The sequence below is a fragment of the Nannospalax galili genome, unplaced genomic scaffold (genome assembly GCF_000622305.1).
Source record: "Nannospalax galili isolate Female #2095 unplaced genomic scaffold, S.galili_v1.0 scaffold162, whole genome shotgun sequence".
NCBI lineage: Eukaryota > Metazoa > Chordata > Mammalia > Rodentia > Spalacidae > Nannospalax > Nannospalax galili.
The window spans coordinates 5,123,078-5,143,673 of NW_008350388.1; positions in this window are offsets into that span (position 1 = coordinate 5,123,078).

The window sequence follows — 20,596 nt, forward strand, 5'->3', positions numbered from 1 at the left end:
GCGGATCTGTGGATGGCCATACTAAGAACAGCTGCTAAGGACCAGCTTCACAGGAGCCAGTACCCTTTGCTCTTTCTGGGGGCGTAAATCAACTTCAGTGAGGTCCTTTCTACTCATCTGCCTTCGCAGCTTGCTCTGATAACAGGGATGTGATTCTTAGGAGGTTAGCCCCAAATATTTCCAAGGTTCTATCTGCTTCACAGCAAACTGCCTGTGGTGATTTCTCCCTTCCAGGGTGACATACAGACTACACTTAAACCTGGAATGGATGGCTTTCATTCCTAAAGCAGTATTCTTTCTCTCTGCCTCCTTCCTTTCACAAATAAAGCTGTAGCTAATCACAGGGTGTGAGACCCTAAGACTGCATGAAGCCTCCCCAATGGCAACAGAGGCTAAAGCGGGCAGAGGCAGGACACGTTTGTATTCTGAATACCAGTAGAAGACAAAGGCTTTTTTGAAAATCATGTTCTTTTAGAGCAATAAGCCCTTATAATAGATCCCCATCCTTAGAGATTAAAAAGCTTCAGGGCTGTACAAATAACAATAATCACTTCAGAAACTGTTAAAAGCATAAGACAGATAAACCCAAGGAGAAGCCTTTGGAGGGAAGCAGATGAGCACTGCAGATGAGTTAAAATGTCAGTGAAGCTTTTTCACTCTGGAGATGACAGACTTTTTATTATTTTTCTCGTGGAAGGAGGAGAAAGTGCTGATTAGAAAGAGAAATTATATGTGTGCATTTTAAACAGAAAGAAGCTCATTCTGGGGCTATCTGCTTGGTAGGTTCCTGCTGCATGACATGTAATCCTGAGCCATCACAAGGAAGCTTATCGCTCTTAAAAAGTAAGGTCCCCAAAATATGTCTGTCAGGTAGAAAGTAAATGTTAAATACATGAGGAGGTTTAAAATGAGGGGAAACAGAAGGTTGAGATATACTAAAATTCAAAGTTGGGCTGTCAGATACCAACAGATCAAATGTATTGATTTACTGCACAGTGCCTCCTCTGGGTCAAAGAGGGGTCTCACATAAAAAGAAAAGTGCCAAGGATTCCGCTCAGTAAGCCACCTACCCCACCAGGACTTGGCTTCAGTTTCCACTTCACCTCCTGAGAGTCTTGACGGCTTAGGTAAAATGTGAAATGATTCCCTGATGTAGATAAATGTTGTTTTCCTACCTTGACACCAATACTTGCTTTTAATAATGCTCAGAGTCACTGAGTCTTTTCTTAAACAGCTTTATTGGGGTATAATTTATATATAAAATTCAGCCATTGCAATTGGACAATTTGGAGATAATAGAGTCATCCAACCATTGCTGTAATATTTCCTTCCTCCGCTGGCTCTCAGCAGTTTGAATATACACGTGTCTCTGTGTGTGTGTGTTTCATTTGATATTTATCCTGCTTGACGTTTTCGGAGGCACCTATAATTGCAATTGCCTGTCTGTCATTAATTTGGGAGATCTGTCTCCACCATGCCATGTGTGTCTTCCCCTCAATTCTTTCTTCTTCTGACATCGCAGGTCTTTGCATATTAATAGGACTCCTTTAGCAATTGTTCCACAGTTCTTAAACTTTCTGCTCTGATACTTCTCTTTTTTATTTCTCCTCTTCAAATGCAAATTTGGAGAGTTTCCACTGACCTTCTTTTGAGGTTCCAATGTTTCCTTGGCTTGAACTGTTGAGCCGATTAAAGGTATTGCTCATTTCTATTACTTTGCCAATTTTTTATTCATTATTTTTGTTTCTTTGTTTTGAAATACAGGGAGGGTCTCATGTAGCTCAGCCTGGTCTGGAGCTCTATAAACAGGAGAGGATGATCCTGAACTTCTGATCCTCCTGCTTCTACCTCCCAAGTGCTGAGATTACAGATGTGTAGCACCATGCCTCACTTAGGCAGTACTAGGGAACTAAACCCAGGGCTTTATGAATGTTAGCCCTATACTCTACCAACCAGCCCTGATTTTGGTTTCTGAAATGCTTTTGGGGTTATTTCTTAGACTTTTTATCTCTTATATTGTCAATTTTTCTTACAGAAATTTTCTTCTTTTCCTGTTAAATACTTTAACATGTTAATTATAGTTATTTTAATTTTTTGATAATTCTGGCATCTATATCTTATCTCAATGTGATTCTGAACTCTGATTATTGCTTTCTGTCTTTCTGCTTATGTGATTTCTTTTCCCTATGCCACACTTGGTAATTTTGTTAAAAGCAGACTGTGTCATATTGGATAATGGGAACTTAGGTAAACAGTCTTTAGTGTGAGGATTCACAGTAATCTGGCCATGTTCACTACTGTTACTATATATGTCAGAGTCTCCAATTCTCATATGGTTCGTCTTTCATCTCCTGACTTTGTATGTCCTAGTGCATCTCCTCAGAAATCATGTGCCTTGCAGCTCTGTGCCAGAGCCTTGCCGTGAGGACAAAGTGTGGGGGGAAAGAAGCATTCTGTACTCTTGGGATTAAGTGCCTGTCTTTTAGCAGCTCTGTGTCTTGGGCTGTGCCCCCCGCCCCACCAGGTGCTTCTCCAGTAACAGCTTTTCTTCCCCAGCCTCTCCTTCCTTCCTTGACTCTCCATTCTTGGTACAGTCCTGATCCGTGCTGACTCTGTTGTGATCTGAGAGTGGTAAGACAGCTGGAGGGAGCTGGAGGAGGAACAGAACCTTTACTCACCTGACATGAGACCCTTCTCTGTAGCATGCACAGTTCAGTGCATAGTACGGTCTGCTTCTCTTGAAAACTCCCATAATGCAGCCTCCAGCAGTCCTTCGAATTTACCACTTAGGTGTCTTTTAGTTGAAGTTTTTATAGCATTTACATGTAATATAATTATCGCTGTATTTTGATTTAAGTATAAATTTAATTATTAGCTCCCTGGTGATTTTTTTCATTGTTTCTTCACCTTTTCCTAATTTATTTTAGGTTATTTGAATCTTTTATTGTTCTACTTCACATACTGTGATCTTGAATATGTCCCTGTGTAAAGTTTCTGTAATCACTTCTCTTACACTTTATTTAGGATCAAATTGAACTTAATGTTTAACATGAATGTGAAAGCGTCATTGCTCTGATGTAGGTTCCCTTAGTGTTCTAGTTTTCTGTCTGTTGCTGTGATAAACAACACAACGAAAAGCAACTTGGGAAGGAAAAGGTTTATTTAAACTTACAGGACACAGTCCATCATCCAGGACAGCCAGAGCAGGAACTCAAGGCAGGAGCTCAAAGCAGAAACTGGGGGAAATGATGCTTACTAGCCTACTCCCAGATGGGCATTCAGCTCAGTTTCTTAGATAGCCCAGCACTACCTGCCTAGGGATGGTACTGCCCACAGTAGGTGCTCACTAGCTTACTCCCAGACAGGCATTCAGCTCAGTTTCTTAGACAGCCCAGCACTACCTGCCTAGGGATGGTACTGCCCACAGTAGGTGTGGCCCTCCTACATCAATTAGCAATCAAGACAATGCCCCACAGACATGCCTGCAAGCCAGTCTGATAGGGGAAGTCTCTCAGTTGGGGTTCCCTCTGCCTCTGTAGGTCACATTGACAACCAGAATTAACCATTACACACGCTCTCCTTCACATTGTGAATGTCACACATACTCTAAATATATGCATTTATTTGTATAAAATTTAAAATCCTGAAACAAAAGTTGATTTTTATTTGAACTTTTAAATTTGAACTTTGTGAGCTTCATTGAGTTTTCAAAACATTTGACTTTAAAATTAAATTTGGGTGTACTGATACATGAAACCATAAAACATATACATATTTATGGCATACCATGTGAAATTTTGATATAGGTATGCCTTGTGTAATGTTTCTATCAAGTTAAACGTGTATCTTCTCAACACTTAGCATTTGGGATTTTGGTGGTAAACATATTAAAAGTTTTTCCTTCTAACTTTGAAATCTGTACTACATAATTGTGAACTCCTATTAGATACAGCTTAGTAACCCTAGCCAAGGAACATCAACATTTTTCTCTTCCTTCCTTCCCCCTTCTCCTCCTCCTAGTAATCTTCATTCTACTTCCAACTTCAATGAGATCAACCACACACCTTAAAAATTATCATACATTGTACAGCTTGAGTTTGAACATTAAATAAATTTAGAACTCAAAAGATAAGTCTGTTGAATCTACCCAGCTATTTAATGTATCTGAAGCTTTTTATTCCTCATGTTCCAATTTCTGCATCAAAAGTTCTGTTAGACAGGCAAAATAATAATTATCTTAATTTTTCTTTGTCTGAAAATATCTTTATTTCGCAAAAATTTCCAAGAGATATTTGGACTGGGAAAAGAATTCTATGATGAAAGTTCTATTGTTTTCAAAACTTAAAGAAATGTTCCTCTAACTTCTTTGGCCTCTGTGGATTCTGATGAGAAATGACCACTAATCTCAGTTGTCATTCCAACACTGTGTCGTCTCTCCAGCTGTTCTAAGACATCTCTCTTTCAAAGCCTTTCTTATTTGGGTTTTATTCTTTTTGTGGTGCATTCGCCCTTTTCAATTTGTATGTTCATGTCTTTTACAGAATTTCAGAAAAAAATTAATATTCCTCAAATAGTTTCTCTTGACCCCACTTCTTTCATTTTGGTAATAAATATGTTCGACTTCTTATTGGTCCTTAAAACTCCATCTTGCTCTTCTGTACTTTATAAATCAGACAATTTCTACTGCTCTGACATCAAACTTGCTGAGTCTTTCCTCTGTTGCTTCTGTTGGAGACATCTGGGGACTCTTTTTTTCATCTCAGTGAAAGTGGTTTTTTTAAATATTTTATTTATCATTTTTTAACAGAGCATAAGGTAGGGGTTTATTTACAGAAGAGTGGGTGCCCCACATTCACAGCTGCTCTGTAAAGTCCACATTAAAATACAGATCCTGTGACCTACCAACAGTCCCACAAAATGGTGAAAGAGGTGCCTCTTGGTGTTCTCAGCTTATGTATCTTTTACCCCTCCCCCTGCATGCAACTAAGGTCAACTGATTGGGTGGAAGGGGCAACTGACTCCCCCCCTCGACTCCTTGATGAGTGTGGAAGGAGGTGTGACTATAGCTTGCCAGCATAGTGGTCAGAGGACATTACCAGTTAACACTCCACCCCTTCCTCTGGCTCTTACATTCTTTCTGCCAACCTCTTCCACAAAAGTCCCTGAGCATTGGAGAGGGTGGTAGGAGTGGGATGATCTTCCTCCCATTGTGGCAAGACACTGAACTTTTGGATCTCTGCATCATCTGTTTTCCATGGGCTGTTGGTCAGTTTCAGTGGGATTCCATCTACACCCGGTGGAGGCTGAATCCAGGCGCTCTCAGGTGGTCTGCTGTGTTCTCAGCTTCTAAGCTGGTTCGAGGCCAGAATGGCCATACTCAGGCTGTCTGCTGAGTTCTTTTGGTAAAAAATTTTTTAAATTGTATATTTTTTTTTGTTTCTAAAATTTCTATTGATTCTTTCTTTTAATTTGTTTTTATTGAATTTTTGTATATTTCATACAGAATATCTCAAACAATCTTAACCACCTTTATACCCTTGTCCCTATAGGCACCCTCTCATAGTTCTCCCCTTTATATCTTTAATTTTGTTGTTAATATTTTCTATGACTTTTTTAAAAGGTGTTTATCATTACTTTGTGGAGTGGTTTGAAATAGCTGATTTTAAATCTTGCCCATAATGCTCACATTTATGCTAACTCACAATTGTAGACAGGTTATTATCTTTCCTCATGAAAGTCACAACCTCATAGCTCTTTCTATTTTGGACTGAATCCTGGACATTCTGGATGTTATGTTATGAGACCTAGATCTAGTTTAAATCCTAAGGAGAATACTGATATTTTCTTTTAATTACCACTTGACCTCATTATCTTCATTGTGCAAGTTATAACCTGCTGTCATGGGCTATGGTTGGTTTCTAAACATTGTAGTGCTATTCAGATCATCCCACCAAAGTGTCACTTTAGGTCATAGACGGAGGGCTTCTTCAAGGTGTTCCTGATTCATTCTCAAAGCTATTAGATACCAATAGCATCAAATTGATGCATTTGAATATTGAAATGCGTCCAGATTTTCACAAATACTTCCTTTATCTACCTTCTCAATCGCAACCATCTGGTTGATATTTTTTTCATTCCCTGTGGTTTCTCTTTGGGGTCCTCTGGACAGAACCTTAAAGTTCCATTATTTTTGTTGCAGTGGGAGGCCAGAGAGAGACTGAAAAAGGCTCCAGTTTGGACCTGCCTTTTGAGACTGCAGTGCTGGAAGCAGGAGGAGGTTACTCCTATCCGGAGTATGGATCCTTCTGATCTCCTTGATGAAGGTTTTCATTGTTGCCTTTGGAGGGGGGTCAGGGTCTGAGGGACTGGAGAAGAATGAGAGCTAACTAAGAAGATTTTGGCCACTTTGCCAGCTTTAGCTCTACGTTTTATTCCTTGGATCAGAACTAGAAAGGCCCCTCTCCTGCAATGTCTCTGAGGCAGTGTTCACTTCCAAGTTCCTGTTTCACAAGCGAACAAGCACTAATGGTTATTAACACCAGTATAAAGGTTCAATTCTACATAGCTAGAAATATAACATTTATACTATATATAGTCACAGCACTACACAGAGAAATAGACAAATTAACAATTTCAGGAAGTGTTTAGTATAAGGCTTTTTTAAAATTGTGTTATAGTGTCCATTAAACTCCAAGAGTTCCTTTCGGCAGTAGGTGGTAAAACCATTAAGAGCAAGGAATGCTGGCATTTAAAGAGAAATGGAATCAAAGGTCACCATGATGTTAGGCACAAAGACCTGCTTATAATTTTGTCTAATTTCTTAATCCTACCTGTGGGCCAGAGGCCCCCTCCCTGCAGCCTTCACCTTGAGTGCCTGAGTACATGATGCTTTTTGTTCCAATGTCTTTGGAAGCATTTCATCCTTACCCATCTCCTTGGTCTGCTTCTTAGGGTGCTGCAGGACTTCTTGTCATTCTCACAGCCCAACATGGTGTCCGCAGCCTCTTCCCTAGATCTTTAGTATAATGGTAGTTTTTGTGTTTCGTTTTGTTTTGTTTTAACTCCCAGCAAAGGAGCCAACAGGCTGAATATCAGCAATGATTTAGAAGATTTGGGAAGTATAATTTAAAACTTTGATCACTTGTTCTTATACACAATTCTGCACCCAACAACTAAAAAGCATGTGTCCCTTTTAAACAAATATGTGAAATATGTAGAAATTTGAGTACATAGTAGATCATAAATCAAATGTCAATTGAGTTCAAAGAATCAGTAATCTAACTACAATTCAGTACATAATAGTAGAGTCTCTGCCACCTGCTGAGAGACTCTGGCCTCAATGAACTAAATAGCACAAAATAAACTTATTTTTCAAATTGTAACAATAAGTCTTAGAAATATTAACTACAATGGCTCCCTTGGAAAGGAAATCGACATAGCCTAGTAAATTGAACTTACAAAACTTACCATTCTCATCTTTCAGTTTCACAGTTCCACCTCTACTCATATAGTCCATGGTAAATGTTGCATTTGTGCAGTAAGCTCTATGCTCAAGATTTTTTACAACAGGAGAAGAAATGGCTTAAAAACCCAGAAAGATTCCAAATGTCTGTCAACGGTATAGTAGATGATGCATAATGTATGTTAGAATGTCATAGCATTCAAGTCAATTCTGTCAATGCAAAACAACACTAAATTATAAGGTAGTATGATACTAAGGTCATACAGACAAATAAGCCATAACCACTGAGAAATAAAAACTCTAAGAATCATTAGCTCTACCAGACATTGAAACATATTATAGTGTCCATCAATAAACCCATGCTGTGCTAGTACATGACTACTCAATTGGACCAGTGGAACAAAATTTAAGACCGTGAAAAGACTCATGTACTTGTAAGATTATATACCCCTGACCCTGGGGCCATGAATGAATTGGAAATGTCAGCATGACCCCTTCTCTTTGGCATACAAGGTCAGCAGAGACAGCAACACAAAACACCACTGTTGGTGCTAGGGAGATAGCTCAGCGGGTAACAGAGTTTGCCATCCAGCATGAGGACCTGAGTTCAAATCCCCAGAGCTCATGTAAAAGCCAGGTGTGGTAGCACATATTTATAATCCCAGTGCTCTTAAGGTGAGATAGAGGTGAGGCAGGAGAACCCCCAGAAGCTCTCTGGCCAGTTAACCTGATGTACACAGACATCAAGAAGAAATCCTATTCAAACAAGGTAGAAGGTGAGGACTAACACCCAAGGTTGTCCTTTGACCTACATGCGCATGCCTTGGAATTGGTGTATCCAAACTCTCTCTCACACACACACATACACAAAGATTAAAATAAATACAAAAGCAGGTCTATATTTCATGCTTTATTCCAAAATAAATTCAAATAACTTAGGAACTTCATGCAAATACTAAGACATATGATTTAGTTCCTAATTTCAGTGTAGAAGAAGGATTTGCAAATATTCAAAATCTAGAAGCAGTTAAAGAAATGAAATTAATAAACTTGAGCACATTAAAACTGATATTTTGTACTGCACAAAATAGGAACTGGAAACATGAGAAAAGGGCTGCCAGAAACAAACAGAACTTGGCCTGGTTTCCACGGGTGGTACAGAAGATGGAACCTGGGACTTTACACGTTCCTCCAGTGCACCTTGGAAGAGATATTTTCCAGGCCACAATGGACAGTCTGGATTAAACATTCTCACTGCATCCTGTAGACAAAAGGCTAAATACTCATAACTTAAGAACTCTTAAAATTGAGGGAGATAGGGTCACAGTTCTGATAAAATTCCACAAAAGGCACAAATAACTCACACATAGAATGATATAAAAAAAAGTCCCACAGTACACTGGAAAATGTCCAAACAATTATAATGTGATATGTGGTTTAAAGCAACCCTAAGACACTGTATTTCATTTGCCACACTGACAGAATTCCAGGCATCACAACACATTCTGTTCACTGCCTGTGGGTAGTAAGCACTCTTCATACATTGCTGGTGAAAACACTTATGACCACAAACCTAGAGTATTTGGCAAACTATGTATGTACTTCCCTTTTGACCCAACAGTCACCCAGAAAGCTAAAGAGAGACCTCCAACTACACAAAACATATGCGTAAGGCTATTGATTGCATTATTCGAAACAATAGAAACATACACATTTGTGAGTGCAGTTCTGCACACCACATTTACTCAAATGAATATATAAACCTGTTAGCAATGAAGTTGCTAGCTACGGTGAGAAAGAATGCAGATAATTGATACAGAGTTATTTCTACAATATATTACAGAGAATAAGATCCAAATACAAAACAGTTGCTATAGCATGCTGTCTTTATAGCCCATGGGAAGAGAAGACAGTATAAGAAAACACATGTGTGTCTTCTTACTCTTGTAAAAAGAAAATTGCCTACAGGGAACAAATAGGAAGGCTGATGAGAAGTAAGCATCTGGGCTTGGCATACGAGGAGAATGTTATTCTTTCTTATTATATTTATTTATTTGTATTGGAGGGAATCCATGGCATAGTACTATGTGGAGGTCAGAGGACTTGTAAGTGTTGGCTGGCTCTCTTCTTCCAACATGTGGGTCCTGGGGAATTGTATTCAGGCTTGGCAGCAAGCACCTTTACCCACTAAGACATCTTGCTGGCCCAAGAATGTGATTCTTTTTCTTAATATTTTATTTATTATTATTTTACGAATATGAATGCATTGTCTGCATGTATGTAAGTGCATCCATGTTGTGCAATGCCTGTGGAGGTCAGAAAAAGGCATCGGATTCCCTGGAACTAGAGTTAGGGATAATTGTTAGCTGCCATGTGGGTGCTGGGAACCAAACCCAGGTCCTCTGTAAGAATAGCCAATGCCCTTAACCTCTGAGCCATCTCTCTGGTCCAAGAATGTGATTCTTTAAATCCTGCCTTGTTTAGTCTGCCTCTAAGAATCATGCACAGTTCTCTGGCTTCAATAATAAACAATTGAAATTATACAAAATGTAGGAAACTCAAATAGCATATAAACAGAAACAAATGGGTGAGACAAAACTACGAATATAGACATCACCACACTAAAATGGGAAAGAAGAAAATCAATCTTTTTCTAATTGTTACAAAAACTTTACTGAGAATTTCATACATGCATATAAGACGTTTTGATGAAATCCATGCTGACTCTCTCCCCTCCAAAATTCCCCTCTCTGAGGACATAACCCTAAAATCTTTTAAGGATTAGATACAAGCTCCCAAATACTTTTGACATTTTTTGGCCTTTGGAACAGAGTATGTTGATAACAGGCCCAAGGACATTTTGACTCTTAGCCAAGAAACTGCCTACATTTCTTTGGGGTCTTTTTACCCGAAATTCCTAGCCAGTTCCTACCCCCTATTCTTATCACACCATCCTCAGAAGGTGTTACCCAAATTGCCAATAAGGAATAGGGATGCAGACTGCTCTGGCATCTTCCATGTTGAACAGGGATGCAGGGTGAGGCAATTGGGGTACCCCTTCAGTGGGTCTATCTAAAAGACTTCCAAATTGCATAACCCTTGTCTCTAAAGGGGCAAGAAAGTGCTTGAGTCATGAATAGGAGATTTGAAGGAGAAGTAAAGGCAAGAGTAATTAACATTACAAGTTCTAGACAAGGAACTAGAAAAAAGTCAGAACAGGGCAATTTTCAAATGTTCATGTGAGAGCCCATTGGAGTTTCTTGATAAGGACTTCCAAAAGCATCCCTCTATTGAGTTATTCTTCATTTTTCTTTTGTCTTCCAAGGCTGGACTAGTTGGCTGGGAAGAGTGGCTGGATATTCAGGTGAGGGTCCAATGACTCTGCTTGGCTCCTTTCATGAATGAGCACAACTGTCAACAAGCCCAATTGTGACTATGTTTAGCGATCAGGCTCAGTTGAAGTTGTGATGATGGTAGTTATTTCATGCAGAAGGGACTGCTGTATAGCATCATCTTATTAAAAGGACCTGGGATTTAAAATGATTTGGTGCTAGGAGCCACATGTGAGGGAGAATATATGTCGTTTGTTTTTCTGAGTCTGTGTTACTTCACTTAATATAACGGTTTCTAGATACAAATCAATCTATTTCTTAAAAGCTGTACTCAGACTATGTACCATCAGCCTGAAATCAAACAGAATTGTGCACAAGTATTTCATTCTTTTTAATGTTTTCTGGTGGAGGCAGAGATTAGCAGTCTGTAGTGACTTCATATGCAGATGAGAACTGAACAAATAGTTAAACATATTGTGAGTAAATGAGAGTCAGGTTTTCATGTACTAGAGAATTGAAGGAAGGATAAGAAATGAACAAAGAGCAGGATGATCCCTGTTGTACTAGATTGGACCAGTATCAGTATGGACGTGTGTGTGTGTGTATGTGTGTGTGTGTGTGTGTGTGTGTGTGTGTTTCCTAGCTGAAGTCTGTAAGAACAACAAAGCAAGGAAAATGCCTAATATCTGGATTTTAGCCTCTAAATTTTATTGCTTAATAAAAAGGAAATAACTTTCTCAACTCCTTGAGAAAAACTGGTTGTTTCCAGAACTTGGTAGAACCATATGATGCAAAAACTTGGGCTAGTTCTCAGTGCCAGAACATAGAATTGCTTAGACTCGGAGCTTGTAAAAGAACACAGGAGCCATCCCAAAGAAATCTGTAATGAGCCAACCTATGATACCATGATGGGACAAGATGGATATTGAGTTGGAATATGTATAATGCAATAAATGCATAGAGTCCCTCCCTGCTCATGTTACTGAATCTACATGGAGAGTGTGGAGAAAGGACTCATGGGGGCTGAGAGATGGCTCAGTGGTTAAGAGCACTGACTGCTCTTGCAGAGGACCAGGGTTCAGCTCCCAGCACCCACATGGTGACAACCAACAAACCACAACTCCAGTTCCAGGGATCCAACGCCCATTCTGGCCTCCACGAGCATTGCACATGCAGATGCACTTCCATGCATGTAAAACACATACCTGTAAAATAAATAATAAATAAATAAAATTTACAAAGGAAAGAGTCTTCAGTATTCTTCAAAAGGATCACCAAAGGAACAGGAACCGTCACAGGCTGTGGGGTATATGAAGACATATAGCTTAAATGAATGTAAGCATTTATAATGGATTCCTGTCTCTGGAGTGGACCCTGGAACACACAGAGAAGAGCCCTAGCAGAAAAAGAAATGGTGAGATTTGAAATGGTCTATACTTCAGAGCCTTTCCAATGTTAGTTTCCTGGTTTTTGATAATTATGTGAGGTGTTGACTTTTGAGGAAGTTGGGTTAAGAATACACTGTATAGAAACACTGTGTTCATTCTATAACATTTCAGTAAGTCTAAAACCATTTCTTAATAAAAGGCTTTAAAAACAACATCCTTCAGGTCACAACATTTTCAGTTACGCTATTAAAAGTCTCGGAGGAAGAAGAAGTGTAAAGATCAAGCTGGAGGTGACATTTTGAGGATGAGAAATGTGCCAGGGAGGGGCGCCGGGGACTTCAAAGGTAAGTTTAATGTTTTAAAAATGAATGTGAATACATGAACACTCGTTATTTTATACATCGATATATCTGAGAATATTTGAATCAATGCGATACATTAAAAAACACAAATGTGTGTGATTCTAGCCGAAAGGGGGAAAGGTTTGCATGAGCAACGCACACCTTTGCAGCCATTTGAACTTTTTCCCCACTGCGTGAGGAGTCTCTGAAAAAAGGCTTTTGATGTTAAGGAAAAGTGATAAGCTTGATCACTCCCCATTAGGAGTTCCATAGTAGGCTGGCTTGCTTTGGAGGGTATTATAACCTTGGCAGTTGTGCAGTCTAGCTCTGAGTGTGGATTCAGGGCAGAAAGGAGAGCAACTGTAATGTTTGCCTGTGGATGCAGTCTCAAGAGGACCAGTGGAACACAGTTCTTATTGGCACATACTGAGAGGGAGGAAAATAAGGGGAAAACCCTCAAGATACTCAATTAAGATAAAACCAAATCACGCAAATACGGAGTTAAATTTGCCAGGAGTAGGTTTTATTAGTAGTCAAAATATTTTGGTATCAAATTGAAAAGGACTATAGAAATGGCAAGAATCATACACATTAAATCAAGAGAATAGTAATAATGGGAAATGCATTTTGTTTCACCATTATTGGTTGTACCAATCTTTAGTTTGCAATTTTAGTTATGATTCATGTCACTAAAATATCAGACCTCTTCCCTATGGACTAGCATTATCACAGATAATGTTCCACCCTCAAGGAGCTAACATTTTGTTTAAATAGAATGCACACAGTTTTACGCAGTTTGCACAGATGCAAAATTCAAACCACTGAAGAGCCATGAGCACTACAATGTCACGTGGGCTCTGGAAGTCCCCCAAGAATGAATGTTTGTGAGTTCCTGGAACTCAGTGATTGACTATACATTTATCACCGATATAAATTATTCTTTGAGAATCTGTATCCCAAGTGATATAGAAAAATGTGTCAAATTCTATGTGAATGTACATCTGTATCTTTTGGGCATGATTTTTTTTTCCCCTTAGAGATATAGATTTCAGAAGCAAAATTCTCTATGAGAAGATAAGCAGTAAAAACAATGATAAGGGGCTGGAGAGATGGCTCAGTGGTTAAGAGCACTGGCTGCTGTTGCAGAGGACCAAGTCTTAGTTCCCAGCACCCACAAGGCAGCTAACAACTGTCTATAACTCAGGTTCCAGGGGATCCAACACTCTCTTCTGACCTCTTCAGACATTACGCGTATGTGATACGTTTATATACATGCAGGCAAAACAGTCACACACATAAAGCAAATGAATAGATAAGTAAATCATTTAAAAAACAGCCATTAAAATTTTACCCACATCAGTGGGATCACTGCTTCAAGATCTTAGCCATAAACTGTGAAGTGTGATTGACCTCTTTCAAGTGATTGACCTCTTTCAGGTCTACTAAATCCTGCATGTCTATGGGTGTAAGACCTCATCAAAGTCTTCACCATTGGAGACCACAATTCCCATTGATGCAGACTCAGATGAAGAGTGTTGGAGTTTCTCTTCTGGAATTGCTCTCCTGGGTACCCACACATTCAGGAACATAATCCTCAGTGGAGAATCTTAATCCTTTCATGGTGGTTTGATTTTTGAAAAGAAAGTTATGTGGAGCTCGGTTCAGTGAATGAAGTGGGTGACGACTCTGGTTAATACAGTTCTGGGCTACAACGAGTCATGATTTCGAATAATTGCAGTCACTCCACAGGGCATTTCCAATGGACCTCACACAAATGGCCTTTGTTAAAATGAGCATTTAAGCGTCCAGGGAATTTATCTGGAAGGGCAGTATTCATTTGTTTGTAGTTTTACGATACTGACTTTTATGCAACCACACTTTTAATTCCTTGCAGTAAGGCTGGACGGCATTCGCTGTCCTGAAGGGTTTAGTCTGAAGTTGGACACCCTTTTTCTCTGGCTAGCCTCTCCATTCCAGATAGGTCAAAGCTCTTTCCAAGTAGTCAGCTGGGCCCCAGGGGGCCGCTGCACTGGGGACTCCTGAGACTAGATCACTGTGCTCAACACTGCCTAGAACTAAGTCAAGGACCGGCCCATTCTAGTGTAGGGGGACACCAAAGCTTCGAGATCCCTTTTCCTTATTTGGCACTGTCACACCCCTGAGGCGACAGGAGCAAGTTGCAGACAGATGGCACTGGAAGGCTGTCTATACCTCACAAACCGAACATTGTACTGAACTTTGTCAAAAGTGAAGTGGAAAGACGTTTACTAGGGACTGGAGAGATGGCTCAGACCTGGGTTCGAATCCCAGCACTCACATGACAGTTAAAAACTGTCCGTAACTCCAGTTCCAGGTGATTCGACGACCTCTTCTGTCCTCACGGGCATTGCACGACATGGGTGCACTTACCTACATGCAGGCAATACACACGTGCACATAAAATAAAGGTAAATAATATATATATATATTTTTTAAAGCTTACTAAAGGGAGATACACCAGCTGAGAGACCTGGGAGGCAAAGCTACAGGTATTTTCACCCAAGGATGAGCTAAGTATATTTTGGCACACCAAAATTTCTGTAGAGAATCCATTAACAGAACTTTTCTAGTCGGGACTGGAATACTAACTTTTCCCCTTAACGTGCCCCATTTCATCAACATCCCCTCCCAAGCCTGGCAAGCATGGCTCGTATGCCGTGTAATAATTAGGGCACTGGATAGCTCTGATTCATATTCCCTTTTCTGATGCTCTGTCTCCCTTTGTGCAGGTTCTGTGATTCGCAGGGTAAAGACCCGGCTAGTTCCTCTCCAATAGCCAATTAAATTCCTTCTTCTCCCTGGCGCTTCGGACAGCACAGGAAGGAATCTCAGCCTGACTCCTTAGGGCACAGGGAGGAATCTCAGCCTGACTCCAGACAGCACAGGAAGGAATCTCAGCCTGACTCCTTAGGGCACAGGGAGGAATATCAGCCTCACTCCTTAGGGCACAGGGAGGAATTTCAGCCTGACTCCTTAGTGCACAGGTTGGAATTTCAGCCTGACTCCTTAGGGCACAGGGAGGAATCTCAACGTGACTACTTAGCATCCTTCTGATCTGCCTCCCAGAAGTGTGATGAGGGTTAAATTGACAGCGTGCATAAAGCATGAAGCGCTGTCCTTGTCTCAGAATAGGCCCTCAACGAACACTGTGTTATTAATACTTTATTTTCCCTGGGCTCAGCAAACACAACCTCCCTGCTACGTGGCACAGTTACTCACTGTACCTCACTCAAAGTCTGCCCCTTCCTGTTTGCTGTAAGTCCTGGAGGAGGAGGGAAGGGAATGTAGCCACCTTCCAAGACCTTTATCTGGAACAGGCTTTATCTCTTTCACTGTGGGGATTTTCCTCAGGCTCCTTTGTTCCCTATTTCAGAGCTTATTTTGCCTCCCTTTGTGTTGCGTTTGCTTCTATAGGGGGGTAGAGTTGCCCTATTTACCAGAGTAGCTATCACCATGGTAACGTGGTATTTTGATACAGGCACGGAAACAATTCTCTGAGAAAAATAGGTCCTTTATTTTTCAACGTTGGCATGCAGATGTATGGGAATCAAAATACTTGCCTGATGTTATATAGTTGGTTCAAATGTCAAAGCAAAGAAGCAAGTTTTGTTGATATTTTAAATAAGTATTGAGCGGCCACAGCATGCCATCAATTGAGCAGAACATTCTCACAATTAATTTCTGTCTCAGAGCCGCTGGTGCCTGAAGGCAACGTGGCATGTACTTGGGTGAACTTGTTCTGTGAATGAAAAAATTGGTGCTCACGGTTGGACAAAGAATTCTTGTATTCACTCACATTGTGAAAGATGTCATCTGGAGGTTCTGGGAATTTCTGAGAGTTTCTTGAGAGAGAACAAGAGAGAAAATTGGTAAATCGCCCTGTTACCCATCTGAGAGATGTGGTTACTGCAGATGTCATTTACACAGTTCACATGGAACAAGGTGGGCTGGTTTTGAATACTGAACACCTACTGTGTGCCACATTCCCTACAATGAACTTCCAAGACAGATGAATGAAACTTCTTTGCTGTTTTCATTTCTTAAGGAAGAAAATCATTGTCATACAACAGGAAACATCACCTCAGCAACAGCTGAGCAACACCTCAGCAACAGCTACAGCAATGATAGGGCAGAAGAGAAGGATGACCAGATGGCATACTGGAGAGCAAGGACTGCCTCACTTAGATCCTGCTGACACTATTGTGCAGCGTCTACCAGAGCTGCTTTTATTTCCCCAGTCAAGCAAGAGCACGGCCTCAGCTTGTTTGGTGCAGTCCAACAATTTTAGAAGTCTAGGACTGGAATTCTGCTGAGGTGCCTTCGGTTAGACAGAGAGGCCAGGTTTTCTCACGTTCTCTGGTCTTCTTCCTTCTTCCTGCTGTACAATGCCTCTTTCCTTGTTCATGCTGATTGTGTTCATTGGTGTGGGAAGACTCACCTACCGTGGGTAGCACCATGCTATGGGTGGGATCCTGGACTGTGTAAGTGGAAGAAGGGACTCGAGCAGCAGCAGCCGTTTATCTCCCTCTGCTTCTTGCCTCTTGACTGTGGATAAGGTGTGACCATCTGCTTCAGGCTCCTTCTGCCTTGACTTCCCACCATGATGGACTAGACCTTGAACTTTGGCCAGAAGAAACCCTTTCCCCCTTAAGTTGCTTTCATCAGGGAACTTTGTCACAGTAACAGGAAAAGAATCTAAGAGAGATACTACAGTCTGATGATGATCAGGGCTCATATAAAATGGTGTGTCTTCGGAGGACTCTCACACATCTTACCAGGCACTTTAGAACATCGCTGTATTACTTATGATACCTAATAGTGTCAACACTGTGTCATTATACTATATTGCTTAGGGAATAATGACTAGAGAATACCTGCACGTTTCATACAGATGGACCTTTTTTGTTGTTGTTCCCAAACATTTTCTGTGTATGGTTAGTTCAATTCAGACACAAAGAACCCACAGACACAGAGGGCCAACAGCATATGTGAATGTTCTGAAAGTGTGCGTGTGTGTGTGTGTGTGTGTGTGTGTGTGTGAATCCTTTTCTGAACAATGTATAAGTTGAAGTCATCATGCGCATTTACTTCTAAATACTTCTGTATCCAAAAGGACATGCCTTTACTAGCAGTACAATACTCATATAAAAATAAAATTTAATATTGATACATTGTCATGCAATCAGCAGTGATATTTAAATTTCATCAAGTGTACTAATGATGTTCTCTATATCTGTAGCATCACAGGGTGCATGACATTATCATGTCTCTGTGGTGTCCTTTGATCTGGAACTATTCCTCAATCTGTCTTTGTTAATCTTTATTAATCCTGAAGCTTTGAAGAATATAGAAAGCTTCTTTTGAGTTACTGTAAGGCCTCTCTCTTTATAATTAAATCTGGGTTATAGTGGATTCTTTTGGCCAGGAATCCTACAGAAATGAGAATATGGTTTATATTTCTTGTCACTTCATATCAAGAGGCACATTATTTCAATTTGTCTTCATGTTGATGACACTGACTTTGATTGCTTGGTTAAGGCAACATCTGCCATCCACAAAAGGTCCCACTTTTCCCTTTGCAGTTAAGAAGCCATTAAATAGCAAAGGCATAGATTTATATGGTTAGAGAGCTAGGTCAGTATAGATAGAAAGGCAAGAAGATAGCTAGAGAAAGGATAGAGAGATGATTGATAAATGATAACAGGATAGATATAGATAGATGATAGATGTAGACAGATGATAGATCAATAGATAATAGAAAGATAGATTAGATAGAAGATAGAGATAAAGATAGATGATTGATAGATGATAGAAGATAGATGATAGAGATAAAGATAGATAGATGATTGATAGAAGATAGATAATTGCAAGATAGAGATAGAGTTAGATGATAGAAGATAGATAGATAGATAGATAGATAGATAGATAGATAGACAGACAGACAGACAGACAGACAGATAGATAGATAGATAGATAGATAGATAGATAGATAGATAGATAGATAGATAGATAGATAGATAGAGGCTTAGAAGGGAAATAATTTTAAAAGGTTGTTTACCAAAAGTAACACATTGATAAAATTGAAATCTAAATGCCCTGTATCTACTAAGGAAAAAAATAATTTTTTTTCATCTTTTTGTGTTTTTGGTCTTTTTGAGACAGGGTGTCCCTGTAGCCACAGCTGGCCTGGAACTCATGATATAGATCAGGTGGGCCCCCATCTCACAGAGATCCACCAGCCTCTGCCTCCCAAGTGCTGGAATAAAAGGCATCACCACACTCGGCAAAGAGAAAAAAATACTTAAAACTTTTCTTCACAGAAAGCATGACACACAAATGTGTGTGTGGTGGTTTGAATGGGAATGTTTCCCATAGATTCAGATAGTTGAACATTTTTTCCCCAGTTGGTAGTGCTTTTCCAGAAATTGTTGAATCCTTAGGAAGTGTTGGAGGAAGTGTGTCATTGTAGAGCGGCTTTGAGGGGTCACAGTCTGGTCCCGTTCAGCTGCTTTCTCTGTTTGGAGCTTGCAGTTGAAGATGTGAGTTCTCAGCTTCCTGCTCTTGTCACCATGCCTACTGTTTACTGTCATGCCTCCCCACCATGGCAGTCTATTCCCTCTGGAACTGTAAGCCCAAATAAAATGTTCCTTCTATAAGTTGCCTTGGTCATGGTATTTTATCACAGCAATCACAAAGTAACCAAAACAGAAGTGTGTACACACACACACACACACACACACACACACACACACACATTTATTGGCTCTGCTTGTTGATAACTTTCTTTCTGGTAGGGCTTGACACGTGTTTGCCAGTTTGTTAATGCTTTCAAGGAACCAAGTCCTAAACATCTATTTTCCATATATTCTATTTCATTAATTTCTGAACTTAAACTTGTACTCAATTTTTCAATTTATTTTAAAAATATTTTATTTATTATTATTTTTTATGTATGAGCATTTTGCCTGCATGTATGTAGGTATACCCATGTCATGCACTGCATTGGATTCCCAGAAGAGGGTGTCGTATCCCCTGGAACTAGCGTTGTAGACAGTTGTTAGCCGCCACGTGGGTGCTGGGAACTAAACCCAGATCCTCTGCAAGAGAAACTAGTGTTCTTAATGCTAAGCCAGCTCTCCAGCCCCAATTTATTATATTTCTATACAATTTGTACATTTTGTGTATGTGTGGAGGAGGTGGAGAAGCATTTCATTACAACAGCATTGACATATTCAATAACAATTTCCAGAGCTAAGATGCATCTCTTTCAAAATTGGCTGTTAATTCTTAGGTTTACAGTTGAATTAATACAGTTATACAATATTGTACCCAGTATAAACTCTATAAGACATAAAATTAAATGAGGTATTAACATTTAAAAAAGAGCTCCACTTCCTTATTAAAATATACAGTTTCATATAGAAAATTTCATTTTTAAGGCAATTGACACTAAGATGTTTGCACATGGGTTTCTGATCTCTATATATCTGATTATTACTAGTCATAGTCAGTTACTTTCTGAGCTCCTTGGCACCTGAGCATGGATATAAAGTCATCAGGTAGATTTCAATGGTAATGTTTCTCACATCTACTAATTATTAAGGAGCAAATTTTTATGCTTTGAAGAACTGTTTTTTAATTTTTTTAAATTTAATAACCACATGATGAGAAGAAGCATTTCATTACAGCTTTAACATATTCAATAAAACACTCTAGAGCAAGAATACATCTCTTTCAAAAGTGGCTGTAAATTTTAGGTTCACAGTTGAATTAATACAGTTATACAATATTGAACTCAGTATAAGCCCTGTAAGACATAAAATTGAATGAGTTTTTAGCTTTTAAAAGAGATCTCCATTTCTTTCTCAGTTTCTTAAAGAAAGACTCATTGTTTTTGCTATTAACACTGAGATGTTGGCACATGCATCTCTAATCTGTATGTATCTGATTATTACTAGTCATGATTGGTTGCACTTGGATCCTTAGCACCTGTGTATGTCTATAAAGTCATCGGGTAGATTTCAATGGTAATGT